Raw genomic sequence first — 17,087 nt, 5'->3', positions numbered from 1 at the left:
GGTCGTCTTTTGGCACTCCTATGTCAACTAATTTTTTTCTATAATAAATCTATAATAAAGTGAAAAATAATGATTTTTTTTTTTTTGTTTGTTAGAGTTCTTACGCAAAAACCTCAAGCTGCACACTGCTCAAGCTGCGATTTCTGTGAGCATCATTTTGCCGCCAGGTGAAAATAGGCGAATTGAGTATTTCTGTGGTAACTGAAAAATTACAAAAACCTAACATATATATTGTTTGTAAAATCTGTTTTTAAAAATATGTACTTGTAAGACTGCCAACATTTTGTTGTGACATCCTTTGGGTTGGTCTGCTTGTGTGGCAATCTGAGAAACCTCAAACGGTGCCTTAGGTGTTTTTTTTCCTTAAGCAAAATGCGTCTCAACACCTTTTCTGTATGCATTAAGAATATTTACCCGTGGAGCTCAAATCACATAAATTACTCCCAGATTTTCACATCTTGGAAACGCGTCCGTTTAGAAAACTGAATTAATTCCACATAAAGCACCGCAGAACTCCAAAAACACCTCTTAGCGAACGGTTGTTTAAGCCGTTTCTGATTTGTAAATAATAATGTTTATTTATTTATTTGATCCTCAGGTTATATGCTCTGGTTAAAAATATTAACTTAGGCTACACGAGCTGCCTGCTTTCTACTTGCATAGCCTTTTGTAGGCTTGACGAACAAATATTATCTTATTTTCTAGCTGAAGCAGTATATTTACGCAAGTTATTTAGTCTACATGAGAGACAAATTATCAGTTGATGTAGCAGACCGACACATTAAATTAAAGTCATCGATCACAGTTTAGGTCGCAGGTTAATGATTTTTCTGTTTTAAAACTTGCTGAAATATGTTTGAACCGGTTGTCCTTATAAATAAAAGATTTATTGAAATTTTAAATAGATGGTTATTTGAACATTAAATAGCTTAATATTAGTAGTCTATGTTATACGAAGAAGTTTTTAAAAAATGACGGTGTAAAAAAGAGCTTTTCTTTTTGTCAACGCCCTAGTCTCCCTTGAATTCAGTCCAATTTGGCAGTGTACTGAAAAGTAAAGAAATTGCTTATTAAATTAATTTTGTAGATAAAATATAGATAGTATACCGGAGGGATATGTAAAAATTGTTTTTAAAATATTTTACTGCCGTATTTTGATTTTCCATTGTTAAATGGAAAATGATGAGACGTTATTGGGCAGGTTTCCAGCTCCTGGAAATATATGGCAGGCCTGTTTTCTTTGATGATATATTCGATTTCGTTTTTTTCGATTTTTGTCGTTTAAAACTAGAAAAACAATAATATTCAATAAATGTGCAAATTATGGTGGTGATGTGATCTATACGAATAGGGTTGGCCTTTTATACAGGATGAGAAAGTGATCTTTTTTTTCCTCCTGTTGTGAATGTATGTTCATACATGTTTCATTATATTTTGTGGAAAATATTTCTTGCAAAAATTCCCTAGTTTCTCGGCTCTCCCGCATCAGCCGAGCGAGTGTCCGCTTCAATCCATCCGCAGCCTTTTTTCTGTCTTGCGCCTGAGCCCGAGCTCCCGCCAACGCGATTTAAAAAAAAAAACCGTTAGAGGTTTACAGGTCCGTCATTTTAGACGATTAGGAATATATTGTTTCTAAAAAGGAAAGGAAAGAAAGCAATGTAAAATAATAAAACACATTAATTTTAAAAGAATAGACTGAAGGCCAGAGGTAAGGTATATTTTTTATAAGACTCTGTTGACAAGGAATCATTTTTTTTGTCGTTGTCATTGAGTTTGTTTCGTTACCCGACGTTACGTAAAGTAAAAAGGTTAGGCTACTTTTGAGTTACAATAAAGCTCGTTTAAAGGGCAACCTTACAAACTAAAATCTTTAAAAATGACAAATATAAAATCCTAAAACATCAGAGTAGAAATTTGATAAAACTCATAAATGCTGCAGGACACTTAACTTTGATGGGGTTTGTTTATACTGCATGTGTGGTGTATATAGAGTAACAGGCAATTTCAGCACGGATTCTGGAAATAGTGTGTGAGTGCTGCCGATTTTTCTTTTCACAATCTCAGCCTTTTTCTCTCTTTTTTCTGGAAGAAGTAGGCCTTGCTATACAGACAAAAACACACAAGCAGTACGCAGCAGAGTGAGACGGCCTTTCCTAAAAATCTCGCTTTTTTGTCTCGTTCTCAAACTTTTTTTTTTATCTTCCTCTAGCGCTCTCCTTTTTTTCTTGCGTAAAACAAAGGTCGCTGTTTAGAGAGGAGAGTGTCATACAAAGATAAGATAGGCTGTGGTATAAAAGAGTTTCAATAAGGCCATTCGGCAGTGAACAAATCCAGCAAGCTTGCGGGAGAACATGAGCAAACGCTGTTTTATATGCCGTTTATGGCTTGCATACTAATTTAATGTCATGATAACAACACAAAGTTCATGCTGTCATAAAGTTTGCTTCATCCAAAATTATGTCAGATTTCCTGCAATCATTCAACCAATAATTCAAGCAGGAACAATGAACGTGTTATACTGACACTTTTTCCCCTCAGGTCATTTAATGTAGACATTTTCAAACTCTTTGTTTGCAGACATGGAAATTATTTCATGGAAATAAATGTGTCAGACACAAAATCCTTGTAGTCTGTCAAACCAAATCAGATACGAACTGTAACAACATGCAGAATGATTGCAGTTTTGCCTACAAAATGTAGGCAAAACAAAATACCAAGACACCTTGTTCTGCACACAGTCAACTGATATGAATTGTGTAGAACTTTCTTTTAATTTGGATTGGAATTATGCAAAGTAAATTGCAAGCCAATGGAACATTCACAAACAAAATAAAACACCAACCTGACACTCGGCTTTGTTTGTTAGGAAACGCTGCATTTACATAGCAGGCGCCTACTGGCAACTGCAGAATAGTCTGCAGCGAGCTGCTTTGAGAATGAGGCCGCTTCACCCGGTGGTCTCGGGATAGGCCTGCTGGTCGCCCTAAGGTGTCGCGTCGCCCTGAGAGAGTGGCATATGTTGCGTAAACTCATTGTGGGGATTAAACCAGATTAAATCACTTGATACGAATCTGCTCAAGCTAGCGATTTCCCTGGCTCTGTCTATGGATCATAACGGATCATTGCGAACAGGGATTGACTGAATTCCTTTAATATGCTGTATATGTGACCCTGGACCACAAAACCAGTCGTAAGTCACACGGTTATACTTGTAGCAATAGCCAAAAATACATTGTAGGGGTCAAAATGATCAATTTTTCTTTTATGCCAAAAAATATTAGGATATTAAGTAAAGATCATGTTCCATGAGAGAAGATATTTTGCAATTTTCCTACCGTAAATAAATCATAACTTAATTTTTGATTAGTATTAGGCATTGCAAGAAAATTAATTTGGACAACTTTAAAGGTGGACAATTTTCTTCAATTTTCTCAATATTTTCATTTTTTTTTTGCACCCTTGGATTCTAGATTTTCAAATAGCTGTATCTCGGACAAATATTGTCCTATCCTAACAAACTATACATCAGTGGACACATTGTATAAAAGATACATTATCTTTCAGATAATGTATAAATCTCAGTTTCAAATAATTGACACTTACAACTGCTTTTGTGGTCCAGGGGTCACATGTAGTTTGATGCAGGATTTAATCATTGAATATTTCATGTGCTATGGCTCAGGGCCAGTGTGAGAGAGTTTCAGGCCGGTCCATGTGTTGTCATTACATCTGGTGTTCGTTGATAATGTATGTGTGCCTTTGCAAACTTAAACATTTGGTTTTCTGTAATGCATTGCATATTGTTATTTCAAATCCTGCTGATTTAAATATATAAACATGGTAGCCGGCTAACTTATATGAGGACGTTAAAATTTCAAGATTGATTTGCACTAGTCTTTGATGCATCAGTTAGAATGGGTTCAAAAGAGTAAATAAACCACAGTATTTTATTGTTCTCCTGTACAATGATGTTTATAAAAATGTAGCCATCATGGAGTTTTATTATAGCTGTATAAATTCCAGCTTGTTGGTAAAGAATACGTAATATTTAATAAAAAAAATCAATATAAACATTTTTACATTTTAAGTAGGTTTTTTTTGAGGTTGGGCTATTATATGGCATTTATATTATTTTTAAATTATTTTAAATAAATATATTTCTTTGGACCAGTGGTTGGAATGGTGAAAATACTGGCAGGAAGTTAATCATTGAATTTTGCGATAGTGTTGATGTTTTGTAAAAAGCATTATGAAGGGAATAGGGATAGGGATAAGAAACAACTATTAATATACTTTCCTATAAAAGCTTTTTAATGTGAAAAACTTTTACGCTGTAAGAAAACACTCATATCTAACTTTTTCTTTTTGTGTCCAAACATTCATATCTGATCTTGTCACATCCTCAGAAAAAGTTCAGAGAGTGAATGCCGTCCTGGTTTGCACTAGGTCTCTCTCTTTGCTCTTTGTTTGTGTGCCGAATCTAAAGGCAGCTGCTGGTCTGTAGCGTCTGCTGGGAGTTCTGGCCCACACGTTCACACGCCGCTCAATGGAGGGAGGGGATGGGGCAAACGGGGACACTGCTGTGCGCTCGCTCGATGGAGGTGATGGCAAGTGTATTGGTGAAAATGGCAAAAGTGCATGTTCGCATCTGAGCTCGGTTCTTGAAGACAAGAGCGGGAAAATGGAGGTAAATTGGGGTGGGAATGGAATACGGGTGGCGCCGCTGATTGGCGCATGTAAAATTAATGTGCTCTGGACTTTGCAGTTGCACAAGATAGGAACTTGTTAATTTGGCAAAGTAAGGAGCCAACCCACTGACCGAACCCTACACTGCCCCCCCCCTCGCTCTCTCGCTCCGTCTCTTTCACCCTCCCTCCGTCCCTGCCTCCCTCCCATTCAGCCCTTCAAGCGTGCGTATTGGCTGAGCGATCGGGCACCCGGTGCCAAATAGGTGGGCTCAGCTTCGCGCTGGCACACTCTGAGGCAATGGATAGGAAAAGAGCATGGAGAGGAAGAGAGAGATAGAGTTGGAGAGGAAAAAGGGGAAAAAAAGAAGCTTCTATCGGGTTTGCCAGCGGTCGTACGCGCTCTTCCAACATTGATTTGGTTCTCTCGCTTTTTTTTTTTTGCGCTCTCCATTCGCTCTTCTCTACCCCCACTCTGTCTCTCTCTCTCTTTCTCTCTGTCTATCTCCCATTCTCTGTCTATCTCTCGCTCTCTGTGAGTCGAATGCAGAGCACGCATATCTGAACAAACACCACTTACTGCTTTGCCAAACATTTTTTCTCTTTGTTGCGGTATTTGTGTATTTATTTGTGTACGTTTTTTCTCTAACAGTGAGTACAATACTTTTTGATTACGAGCAATTTCATTGTCCGCTTTCTTGTTCATATGTAATATTTAATTTTTGGTTTTGGTGGCTGGCAAAATCCCCATTTTGTATTTTTTTTTTTCCCTCTCATTTTCCCCTGTCTTGTGTATTAAATATTTCTCTCTTGCATTTCTTGTTTTTGTATCTCCAGAGCTATGTCAATGTATGGCTCCTCCAAGATTTTCTGAAATTTTCCTTTTGTGTCTTCAGCTGGACATTTTTACAAAATTTTAACTTTTTGAATTTTTTTCAGTTTTTTACCTTTTGCAACAACATAAAAAAACTCTTGATATCGTGCACTAATAATCGGGGCATGTAGTGTCGAGTTGAGTGCGGAGAAGACATTTCACTGGTTTTTCCACTCCGTATCGGCCAGCAGGGTTTATGATGAAAGTGCAGAATGGTAACTACAGACGTTTTATTTAGTTGTTTTGCTGCATGTCTTGTGCGTTTTGTCTGTGGCGTGCTGCTTCTGTGTTTGTGCCGTGTGGCGATGTAGTTTGGATCAGGACCTGCGGTAGCAGGGGTTGGTTGTGCGGTTTGGCACAAGCGACAGCGAGCAGCTGTTGCGGACTCTTTACGTCTGTCCCTCAAAAACATCATTGTCTGTTTTGAACTGAGAAAAGGATCTTTTGAAATACTAAAATGTCAGGGTAAAAAATGCAGGAGAAAAAAGTGAGGTTACTTCTTTTTTTTTTTCTTAATAGCATGTCTGTAGTTTCATTATATACTTTGGTTAGGATTTTTTGTTCTAAATTCTAAATTAGCATAGCATTGTGTGTATTTACGCGATGCTTATGACGAATGTTTGTGTGTGTATGTGTGTGTGTGTGTGTGTGTTTGTCATCCTGGCAAACACGCACTCACACGTTTCCCGTGCCTTCCTTGACAAAGCGCTGCCGAATCATGCTCCGAGATTCTAACGTCTTCTCCCCTTCCCTCCTCTCCTCTTCCCTGCTTCCCGTCTCTCCCTCCCTTTCTCCATCCCTCCAGGATGAATTCCATCCCTTCATCGAGGCTCTCCTCCCGCACGTGCGGGCGTTCTCCTACACCTGGTTCAACCTGCAGGCCCGCAAGCGCAAGTACTTCAAAAAGCACGAGAAGCGCATGTCCAAGGACGAGGAGCGCGCCGTCAAAGACGAACTCCTGGGCGAGAAGCCCGAGATCAAGCAGAAGTGGGCGTCGCGGCTGCTGGCCAAATTGCGCAAGGACATCCGGCCGGAGTTCCGCGAAGACTTCGTGCTCACCATCACGGGGAAGAAGCCGCCGTGCTGCGTGCTGTCCAACCCCGACCAGAAGGGCAAGATTCGCCGCATCGACTGCCTGCGGCAGGCCGACAAGGTCTGGCGCCTGGACCTGGTGATGGTGATCCTGTTCAAGGGGAGCCCGCTGGAGAGCACGGACGGAGAGAGACTGGTCAAGTCCCCGCAGTGCTCCAACCACAGCCTGTGCGTGCAGCCGCACCACATCGGAGTCTCCGTCAAGGAGCTGGACCTGTACCTGGCCTACTTCGTCCACATGCCAGGTCAGTGGGTTACGCTCTCTTTCTCTGTCCTACGGCTACTGATACTTGAACTTGTTTTTTTTAGAGGGCTCAGAATTCAGGGTAAGATGACACCCACATAATCACCATCACATCCAGCACACTTATAAACACTTGCTTTAAGCGTCTCTGTTCTGCAGCCAGAGCTGAAATTACGCTTCCAACAGGGTTCCCACGGTCGTGGAAAAATCTGGGAATTTTAAAGTTGTCAAAAATCTAAAATACATGCAAAGATATATATTTAATTTATAATGCATTTGGCTGTGCTCTGTATGAAAGAAATCCTATCAAACGGCATTCGTCATTTTGGAAACATTTGTACACTAATAAGAACTTTTTAAAAGTGATTTGTAGACATAAATAAAACTCACAGCATTTTTAAAAATCTTGCAAATTTATGTGTTTAATTTATAATCTTTTTGGCTGTGCTCTGTGTGGAAGAAATCTATCCAGCTGCATTCAAATCTCAGGATGATTTTGTGCTTTTTGGAAAAACGTTTGCACTAACGAGAAAAAAAAGTTGTGATTTTTATGCATAAAAAGTCATAAAATGTCAAGTCATTTCAAAAAAGCATGCAAATTGATGTATTTAGTCTATAATCTCTTTGGTTATGCTCTTTATAGAAGAAATCCTATTGAACTTTGTTCAAATCTGAATGATGTTGTGCCTTTTAGAGACGTTTGCACACTAATAAGAACTGTTTTTGAAAGTTGTGATTTGTAGACCTAAAAAAGTGCTGCATTTTTTTAAAAAATCATGCAAATTTATGTATTTAATTTATAATCTCTTTGGCTATGCTCTGTATGGAAGAAATCCTACCCAGCTGCCTTTCAAATCTCAGGATGATTTTGTGCTTTTTGGAAACACTTTTTACACTAAAGAGGAAAAGTTGTGATTTTTATACATAAAAAGTCATAAAAATGTAGTTTTTAAAAAGCATGCAAATTTATGTTTTTAATTTATAATCTCTCTGGGTGTGCTCTTTATAGATGAAATCACATCCAACTGCATTCAAATCTGAATGATTTTGTGTCTTTCGGAGACGTTTGTACACTAAAAGATTAATACCCGACATGTAAACGTAAATCTATCCCAGAAATGTAAAAATACTGATACATTTTTGCCATTTCTCATAGTATTTCATGAGGTGTTTTCGTATTTTTTTGTGACGTGTTTTATATAAATAGCGTGTCGGTTGTATTCACTAGAAAACACAAGACGGCTGGCCTTTTCAATTCTTCAGTGCCATCTTGTTTTCTCATTGGCAGTGGTTTTAGAGTCGTATCCTTTTGGAGTGCGTGCATGTGTGTGTGTATTCGTGGATAAGTTACTAGCACGGTCTCATACGTTTACTGCCAAGCAGTGTTTCTGACACGGCTAACACTCTCTCTGACGCACACAAGATCTGACTAGCCAAACACTCAGGCCAACAGCTCCATAATACTGTGATTGCAAATCTGAAATTGCTTTCTTGCCCTCTTGCTAATTCATTTTCATTTTGTAGTACCGCAAACAAACCACATGTATGGAAAAATGGGCATCTTTTCAGTTAAAAACATTAAAAGAGCCATTAACAAAATATAAGCAGCTGAATTTGAAACCAGTCTCTCGTTCAGCGCACGCTCTGGTTCGCTCCGTGCCCAGCAGGGTTGGCCATCGCGCTGCCCGTTCAGAATGTTTGCTGCTGTGCTGCGGTCTTATCTTATCAGGCTAATTCCAGTGTGCACTGCCGCTTTTATCAGGCTCCAAATAGCCTCGCCGGAGACTGGCACCCCGCAGGGCAGCCGCGCACAATCCCGGGGCCCGTGGCATCCTGTGCCAGAGCTCAGGGGGCCTTTCTCAACCCCAGACGCACACAGTCCCCATGTGCTGCTGTGGTTAAGGGCATTCAGTCATTTTTTTAGCCATTATTTTGTTCTTGATTTCAGTGGTGCATTCCTAACTAACACCACAATTATCCTAATTTGAAATAGCCTGACAGTTCAAATCAGGTATTTGTTGCGTGTGCCAAAAATCTCTCTTTGCATTCTTTGTCTTGAATGCTACAGCTCAGCTGTTTATTTAATTTGTTGCTTTGCCTTGTGTTTGTTTTGTCCTTGCGATTGTTTATTCGCAGCACAAACTCTTTGTTTATCACGATTAAATGTGGCCTTCGTTGTCACTCTCAAAACGAATATTCCTCTTTTGTGTCCATAAGAAAGAAAGAGAGAACAAGAGAAAGGACAGCTACAGGAGTCGCTACAGTAATTGCTCTAGTTGGCACTATTGCAACGCCGTTAGTGCGGGAAGATGTGTGTGTGTGTTTGTGTGAGCTCAGGGCACTCATTTTCATCTTTCTTTTTTGCCGTTTTAAAACACAGAGACCTACCCGTTCACTTTATAAATGACACTTCACTAACCTAAACCAATTTCTTTCTTGTCCCTGAAGAGCTCACGATTTTTCTTCTTAAAAGCTTTCCATTTTACATGCCTAAAAAATGGATTGCCAGAGTTTGAACCGAGGCCCGAATCTTAAACCACTACCCTGTGCTTGACAGGGTTTTGGGATTCGACTCGAAAATGTTCCGTGCTTTGCTAAATTTAGGCTTATTTTTCTGTCTTAGGATGAAGTGTGAAATGAATTGTTTATTTATACAGGACTCTAAGCAGTAATCCAGGTGTATTGGAGATAAATGTGTGTTAAATGGGTTTCCATTAAGAATGGTGATTATGGGGAAAGTCGTCCTAATGGAGGGAAGTGGCTTTTGGGTAAGGAGAATATTAATTTTATATCCAGGGCTTTATTGTTAGTGCTGCTAATATATCATTATTATGAGAACATAATTTAAACTTTTCCCTACTTTAACACCCCACACAGGAAATTTAATATTCGACCATTGAAGAGGTGTGAAAAATGTGCTTTCTGCCATTTTGTGCATTTAACTGCAGCTTTTTAGAAATAAAAAAGCCTGTTAAATCAGAAAAATCTTAATAAAACCTCCATCCAGCTAATGCGTTTATTTTTTCTGAGGCTTCTGTATTATTTTTTTTTAAAAAGCATCATTTTCTAATTATGCTTAATTAATTGTTTTGAAAAAACGTCAAGGCTTGACCCGTTTCTGAAATGAGCACATGTGTAAGAGCATGCAGTAGTGCTTTCTCTCTGTCTGGATGCGGCATTGTGGGAGTGTTTTGTTTGGAAATGAAATGTTTGGAATAGCTGTTAAACAGATTATTTCAGCAGTCGTCATTCACTTAGAGCCAGTGTACATAACGCGTCTCTCTTTCTTTCATCACTTTTTCTGCTTCCAAGTGCCTCCTCTCTCTTTCTTTGTCGCTCTTCCTGTCTTCCTTGCGCTTTCTGAAAGCCTGATAGACTGTTGAAATGAAAGGAAAATCCACCTCCTTGGGTCATAGGTCATTTTTTTGTGGAGAATCTCCTCGCGTCATTTTCCGTAATCCAACATTTGTCCTATATTTAGAGCCGCGCTCAACTCTGACTCACCTGGGTTTATTGCTTAAATATGCCACTGCAGCGCTAATAAGCTTTTGGCATTTCTTGACTATTTTTGTGATCTTTAGGTCTTTTTATTTGATTCATTCCAAGTAAGATGTGAAGTACAACCGTAGAGCTGCGTGTTACTCTGGGTTTTACTTTCTCAGCTCCCTACTCACCACAGACATTTATGGGCTTTTTAAGAGCACAAAGGAAGGATTGTAAAAGTGAAACATGTTAACACAAACAAACCGGTATCAGCTCTACTGAACGAGCACCTGCTTTTAAACTCTACATGAGGGACAGACAGAAAAGTAAAAACGAGAAAGAGTTTTCTCTTCTTAGTAGCTGCCCTTTCTTTTTTTTTTCTTTGTATAAGTGTCAAACTTGAAATCTGTGTGACCAAGATTGTGCCAGACAATATATTGAATATTTAGTTTATCTGAGATAATTTAGCTTATGATATATTATTTATAAAATTTCTTTCATAACCCATATGGTATAATGAGAGCTCTACAGTAGATTGTTTTAAAATGTATTGTCTGGTAAGTTCCATTCATTCCTATGAATCAGATTTAAATTTTCAAAATCAGAATCAAATTTTTATTCACATATTTATTTATTTATTTATTTATTTATGCAGTCCTTTCATGCAGCTTTTATGCATTAAAATGGTTTATATGAAGGTAAATGCTGTTTAACATGTTAAATTGTTATTTTGCAGATAATGCTATATAGAATTTTTCTTGTTAATTCAAAAACCAATGTTAAAAACCAATGTTAAAAACATGCATTGTTTCACTATTTTGAATATATATATATATATATATATATATATATACACACACACACACACACACACTCTTACACTTTTTGAATATAATATACATTTTATATATATTGCTTCTTTAATATATTATTTATATTATTTTATATATCAGTTTGCTCTGAAAATGAATAATATTCTAGATGTTTGAAACGGTTTAATTAAAAAAAGAGAATAAATTGTAAAATAACATTTTCTAATATTATCAGAAGGCTGAAAAATGTAAACCACAAATGCAAAAGAGTGTTTGTGTGTGCCTGGAGAGTAAGAGAGAGAGACAGTAATGTGGCCCACTCACAACGACTCTGGTTACGAGTCAGAGAACACAATGCCGAGCTCAGTAACAGCGCAGGCCTACTCATTACACACACACACGCAAATGCAACGCAACAGCGGCGGAAAGTTGAGCCATAACTCCAATCTATAGGAGTAGAAGTTCTGCATTAGTGCAGTTAGATTGAATTCTCATGGAGCTCATTAGATAAAACCTCTTTAGAAAGAGGAGAAAGGGATGATCGAGATCGCCGAGGGGCGAGAGAGAGGGAGACGGAGAAAAGGCGAGGGAACGGGGGCAGCCTCGTCTGCCATTTTTTGGCACCATGTACGGTGAGCTCTATGTAGAAGGTGCCAGAAGCTCATCGCTGCCAACCTCTCTCCCTCTGATCCTTTCTTCCTCTCCCTCTCCCTCTCTTTTCACCCATTCTCTGCTGCTCTCTCGGGGGGCTCAACCCCAGCGTCGCCCCCGTCGTCTTGATATGTCCTCCTATTTTCAGCTCAACAGTTACGTCAATTATTTTTTAATACAATTAGATTTTTGTTTTGCATATTTGCGTGGACGTGTGTGTGTGTGGAGGTGGCGCTTGTTTGCTTGCTTTTTTCTCGATCGACTTTGTAGGACATCGAAGACAGTTTCTTTTTATAAGCACAGGCATTTTCATCCGTCTCATTAATAGGACTCGGAATCTGGATTCTGATTCCGCTTATCAATATTGGTTTCTAAATGATTCCTTAAATGATTCTTTGGAAGAAATTTCTCTTTGAAAAATTTAAATTTTTGACCCTTAAGTAGCACGGGTATATTTGTAGCAAGAGACAAAAATACATTGTATGGGTCAAAATTACCAATTTTTCTTTTATGTCAAAAATCATTAGGTTATTAAGTAAAGATCATGTTTCATGAACATATTTTGTAAACTTCCTACTGTAAATATATCAAAATGTAATTTCTGGAAACGCAATATGCATTGCTAAGAACTCCATTTGGACAATTTTAAAGGTGATTTTTCTCTCTTTTTTTTTCTTTTTTTTTCACCCTCAGATTCTCAGATAGTTGTATCTCAACCAAATATTGTCCTTTCCTAACAAACCATAAATCAATGAAAAGCTTATTCAGCTTTCATTAATGTTTAAATCTCAATTTAAAAAAATGACCCATATGACTGATTTTGTGGTCCAGGGTCACATTTATGAAGGTAAATTGTAAGTCTGTATTTATTAATAATTAATTTAATAATTAGTATTTGGTTATATACTAAAAAACATTGTAGAAAGTTTAGTGAAGATGACTTGCTTGTTCAGTGAGTCAATCAATTAATTTTGAACAATTCACTGAATAAAGGAGTCATTAGATTGAATCAAACTCATAAATATTAGTCATTTTGAAGCGTTCATTAAAGGTGCACTTAATTCTTTTTTTTTTTTTTTTTTTTGCAGCATTAATGCAGCGTTGTGCAAAAGCTTTGAGTTAAATCAGTTTTCTGATTCTATTGAATCATATTTTATAGATTCCAAAAAGCATAGATTTTTTTAAGTGTACTATAATCATAGTCTTTATTCATTCATTTCAGGAGTAAAAGTGTATGATAACGGGATGATTACTAAAATAAAACAAGTAAAGTATTTGGTCATATGATATCAAAATGTCAGCCCTAATGTGAATGAACATTTAGCACTGTTTATAGTACTGTAAAACTTTTTATTGTGGAAAAAATGACTTGAGTGCACCTTTTGAATGAAACTGGCTTCTAAGAGTTAATAAGTTGCAAATTGAATTTTGTATGTTTGTCCATTTCTTTTGCTGTGACGCTGTGCGTTCTCATTTAAAAACCAAAACAAACACAAGTTTTTCAGAATAACCTGAGCTGTTTCCTAAAGGTCAGTTTCTGTCGTTCTCCCATGGGCGTCCTGACTCCAAACTTTTCCTCTTCCAGCAGATGCACGAAGGCCACAAAACCCAGCAGCTCGTCTTCCTCTGTGAAAGGCCGAGCCGTCATAAATAAATTCTTTCTGGTGTTACTTACCGCATGCGAAAGAGAGAAGGTGTTGTGTTTTTTTGGAGCTCCTAGTAAGGGAAAACGGTTGACAAGCACAACAGAAACACAGCGAATCAATTCTGGCATGCGTTCGTGTGTAAGGGAATAGGCCTGGAAAGCAGTTTGGACACAGATCTAGGCCGCCCGTCTCGGTGAGCGGGAAAAAACGCAGAGAACAAGGGATGAAACCGGAGAGAAAACGGCAAGGAACAGGGGGATGGGATAACAAGGGAAAGAAAGGCTGAGTGTGTGTGTGTGTTTTTCATAATAAGAGTGTGAAAAATAGGCCTGTAAATGAGAGTGTGTAAAGCTTCATGGCTCTCAGCTCCAGAAAGCCCCATTCATCAGACGGGAGCATCTTCCCGCTCTTAAAACAATGAAAGGCAAACCCCCCCTCTCTCTGTCGGAGCAGAGGAGAGTCTGTCATTTGTTTACAGAGATAACAGGATAAACGAGAGAAAGACAGAGTGCGAGAAATAAAGTGTGTGTGTTTTTGTGTGCCGAGACAGAGGGCCCCTGTATGCCACCGGATGAAGTGATGGTGGGATAGCGCATGATTAGTATGTTAATAGGCAAATATAAAGTGTTTGTGTGTCTGTGTGTCTGTGTGTGTTTGCATTAGATCACTCCGGGCCTTATACATATGCATCAACATACAGAAGCGTTTTTGTTTGTGCATATGGGTGTGCTGTGCTCTCTGTGTGTGCTTAATTATGAGTTCACATAGAAGAATCGGTGTGTATTTGCATACGTACATGTTTCGGCATACATTTAAGAGAGCGTATGTGTGTGTGTGTGAGAGAGAGTGTGTGTTCGGGCCTTTGGCACCTGTTGGTCTCTGTGGCGTTCAGATTTCTGTTTTTCTCTTTTTACATACTTCTTGGTAAACGCTATTCTACTTTTATCTATAAAAAAAAAAAAAAAATGATCTGACAAGACATTTTCTGTTCTGTTCTGTATGTGTTGACACATTTTTGAAAGAGGCTTTAGTTACATCACAGCCTTTAAATGTGATTTTGATCCTCGCTGATTGGTTGCAGGGTAACAGGATAATCATCTATGTTCTGGGTTTTTCCCCTAGAAGAGAAAAGACATTTATTGTGAGCTGGTCATATAGTGATATTCCTCAAACACTCTGGTTAAGGATTGTTTTATTTTAAAATTAGTGTGATTTAACTATTAAACATTCATGTATTTTTATATACACAATGTGAAAGTAGTTGAAAAAACCCAAGTGTTAAGGTTTTGCAATTAATTCATCCAAAAGTATAGATCATTTCAGCCTTTTGAGTAATCTCTCCATTTGGTTTTGGTGAACATGTAGTTTTTTTTCTTTTTCATTTATTTATTGATTTTCACACAGAATTTTCAGCATTCAGAATCTGAAAATGAATTATTATTTGCATATATAACGTTTAAAAGTTTGAAGTTGGCAAGAAGTTTATTTAATTAATTAATTAATTATTTTAAAAGATTACTTTTCTCACCAAGGCGGCATTTATTTAATCAGAAATACAGTAGAAACAGTAATATGCTAGTTGTTTACAATTTAAAATAGTTTCTATAATTTTTATATTTTTTTTAAATATTTTTTTTTTAATTTTAATTTAATCATTTTATTTGATTATATGTTAAAATGTAATTTATTCCTTTGATGCAACGATGAATTTTCAGCAGCATTACTCCAGTCTTCAGTGTTAACGCAGAATTTTCAGCAATCTGAAAATGAATTATTACTTTCATATACACTGTTTAAAAGTTTGAAGTTGGTGAGATTTTTTTTTTAAAGATTACTTTTATTCTCACCAAGTCTGCATTTATTTAACCAGAAATACAGTAAAAATGGTAATATGCTAATTGTTTACCTTTTAAAATGGTTTCTATAATTTTTACATTTTTTAAAATATATTTTTTATTTTAATTTAATCATTTTATTTGATTATATGTTAAAGTGTAATTTATTCCTGTCATGCAACACTGAATTTTCAGCATTATTACTCCATTCTTCACTGTCACATGATCCTTCAGAAATCATTCTAATATGCTGATTTGCAGCTCAGGAAAACAGTTGCTGCTTCATACTTTTGTGGAAACAATACTTTTTTTTCGAATTCTTTGCATTTATTTAAATTCACTTGCAACATTAAAAATGTCTTTACTGTTACATTTAATGAATTTAATCCAACCTTGCTGAATAAAATAATGTCGTGCCAATCTCAAACATCATTATATAATCAATATATAAAACCTAAACAATTTTTTTTTAATTTTTCCCCCTTTTTTTTGTAAGTTAACAACTTTTTTGGAAATATGTAGTTTTCACCATGAAGTCTGTGACAGAGTTTTCTAACAAAAAACTCTGTGGCAGAATGACAGCGGTCCCACACAAACACATGCTCCGCCTCCACAGTCCGTTGGCAGTGACGGGATTGGATCTGATTTAGGCTGGTGTCATGGCAACCAAATAACCCAACATACCTTGTCTGGGCTCCATTCAGTGTTCTATAAGGCCAACGACAGTTCACATGGAGTCTGTGGCCGAACCTTGGGATAGACATCATTCCTCTCAGATGGGTTTTAAGGGTAATATCTTAAGTACCACATCAGTAAGAAAAAGAAAGGGAGAGAGAAATATACATTTACAAATATAGAGAGGATTTTCAGCGTCACGCATATTTATGTCGCATGGCTAGTTGCCCGGAGCTGCCTCCTACACGTGAGAAAGAAAGAGAGCGCGTCCATAATAAACGACTGTACAGTACTCTATTTTGAACCGCGCCATTCGTCTCGCATGAATATTCAGCTGCATGCATATGATTTGCAATCTTTCTGTCACATTAAAAACCCTGCAGCTATGAAGCAAATATCCATCTGTAGGCCACGTTTAGTCTCAGAGCCAAACTAATACCACCTTACGCTATTCACACGAGCTCTGGATTTCGTCGGAGCGCAGAAACATTTATTTATTTCACTTCTGCAGTCTTTCGCCTTTTGCAACAGGCACTGGGACATTTACATTCATGCACACACACATTGTGCAAACAAAGATAGTGGTTTTGCATGGCACAGTTCAAGGATTTTATTTGGTTTTCTGTAACTGCAAACAAATTGGAATATCTGCTCCATCCGCTGAAAGCCAAATATTCACACTGACCAGAAAGTTCTCAAATCATTTGTTCAAAATACAGTTGCACTGACTGTGAATATTTCTCATTTGTGCATTATTATATTCACTGTATATGTGGAGATAATTAGCATAAACACTTCTATGTTTCTGTATACATATAGACTGTTAGGTGGTCCCCAAAAATGTAGGTTATTTTAGGGTTTACTGTCCTTGTAGAGGCATTTTGTGAAGGAAAACTTAACACACTCCTCTACACACAAGGCCTGTATGCATGTGTATGTGTGCAGGAGATCTGGTCAGGAAATTTTAGTATTACAGTATAAGCGTTTGGCTTTAAATGATGCTGAGCAATGTTTAAGCATGCCACACACACACACACATGGAGTATTTCACATCTGGCATGGAACATGTGCTAGTCTTATTTGCAGAATA

At 37.5% G+C, this 17,087-nt stretch overlaps 1 pseudogene; it reads left to right on the top strand.

Moving 5' to 3' along the window:
- LOC127170305 (nuclear factor 1 X-type-like) overlaps positions 1-17,087 on the top strand; it is a 105,177-nt pseudogene that overhangs the window by 36,405 nt on the left and 51,685 nt on the right.

The sequence above is a fragment of the Labeo rohita genome, chromosome 1 (genome assembly GCF_022985175.1).
Source record: "Labeo rohita strain BAU-BD-2019 chromosome 1, IGBB_LRoh.1.0, whole genome shotgun sequence".
In the NCBI taxonomy this organism is placed as follows: domain Eukaryota; kingdom Metazoa; phylum Chordata; class Actinopteri; order Cypriniformes; family Cyprinidae; genus Labeo; species Labeo rohita.
This window is presented reverse-complemented; position numbering and strand designations above follow the sequence as displayed.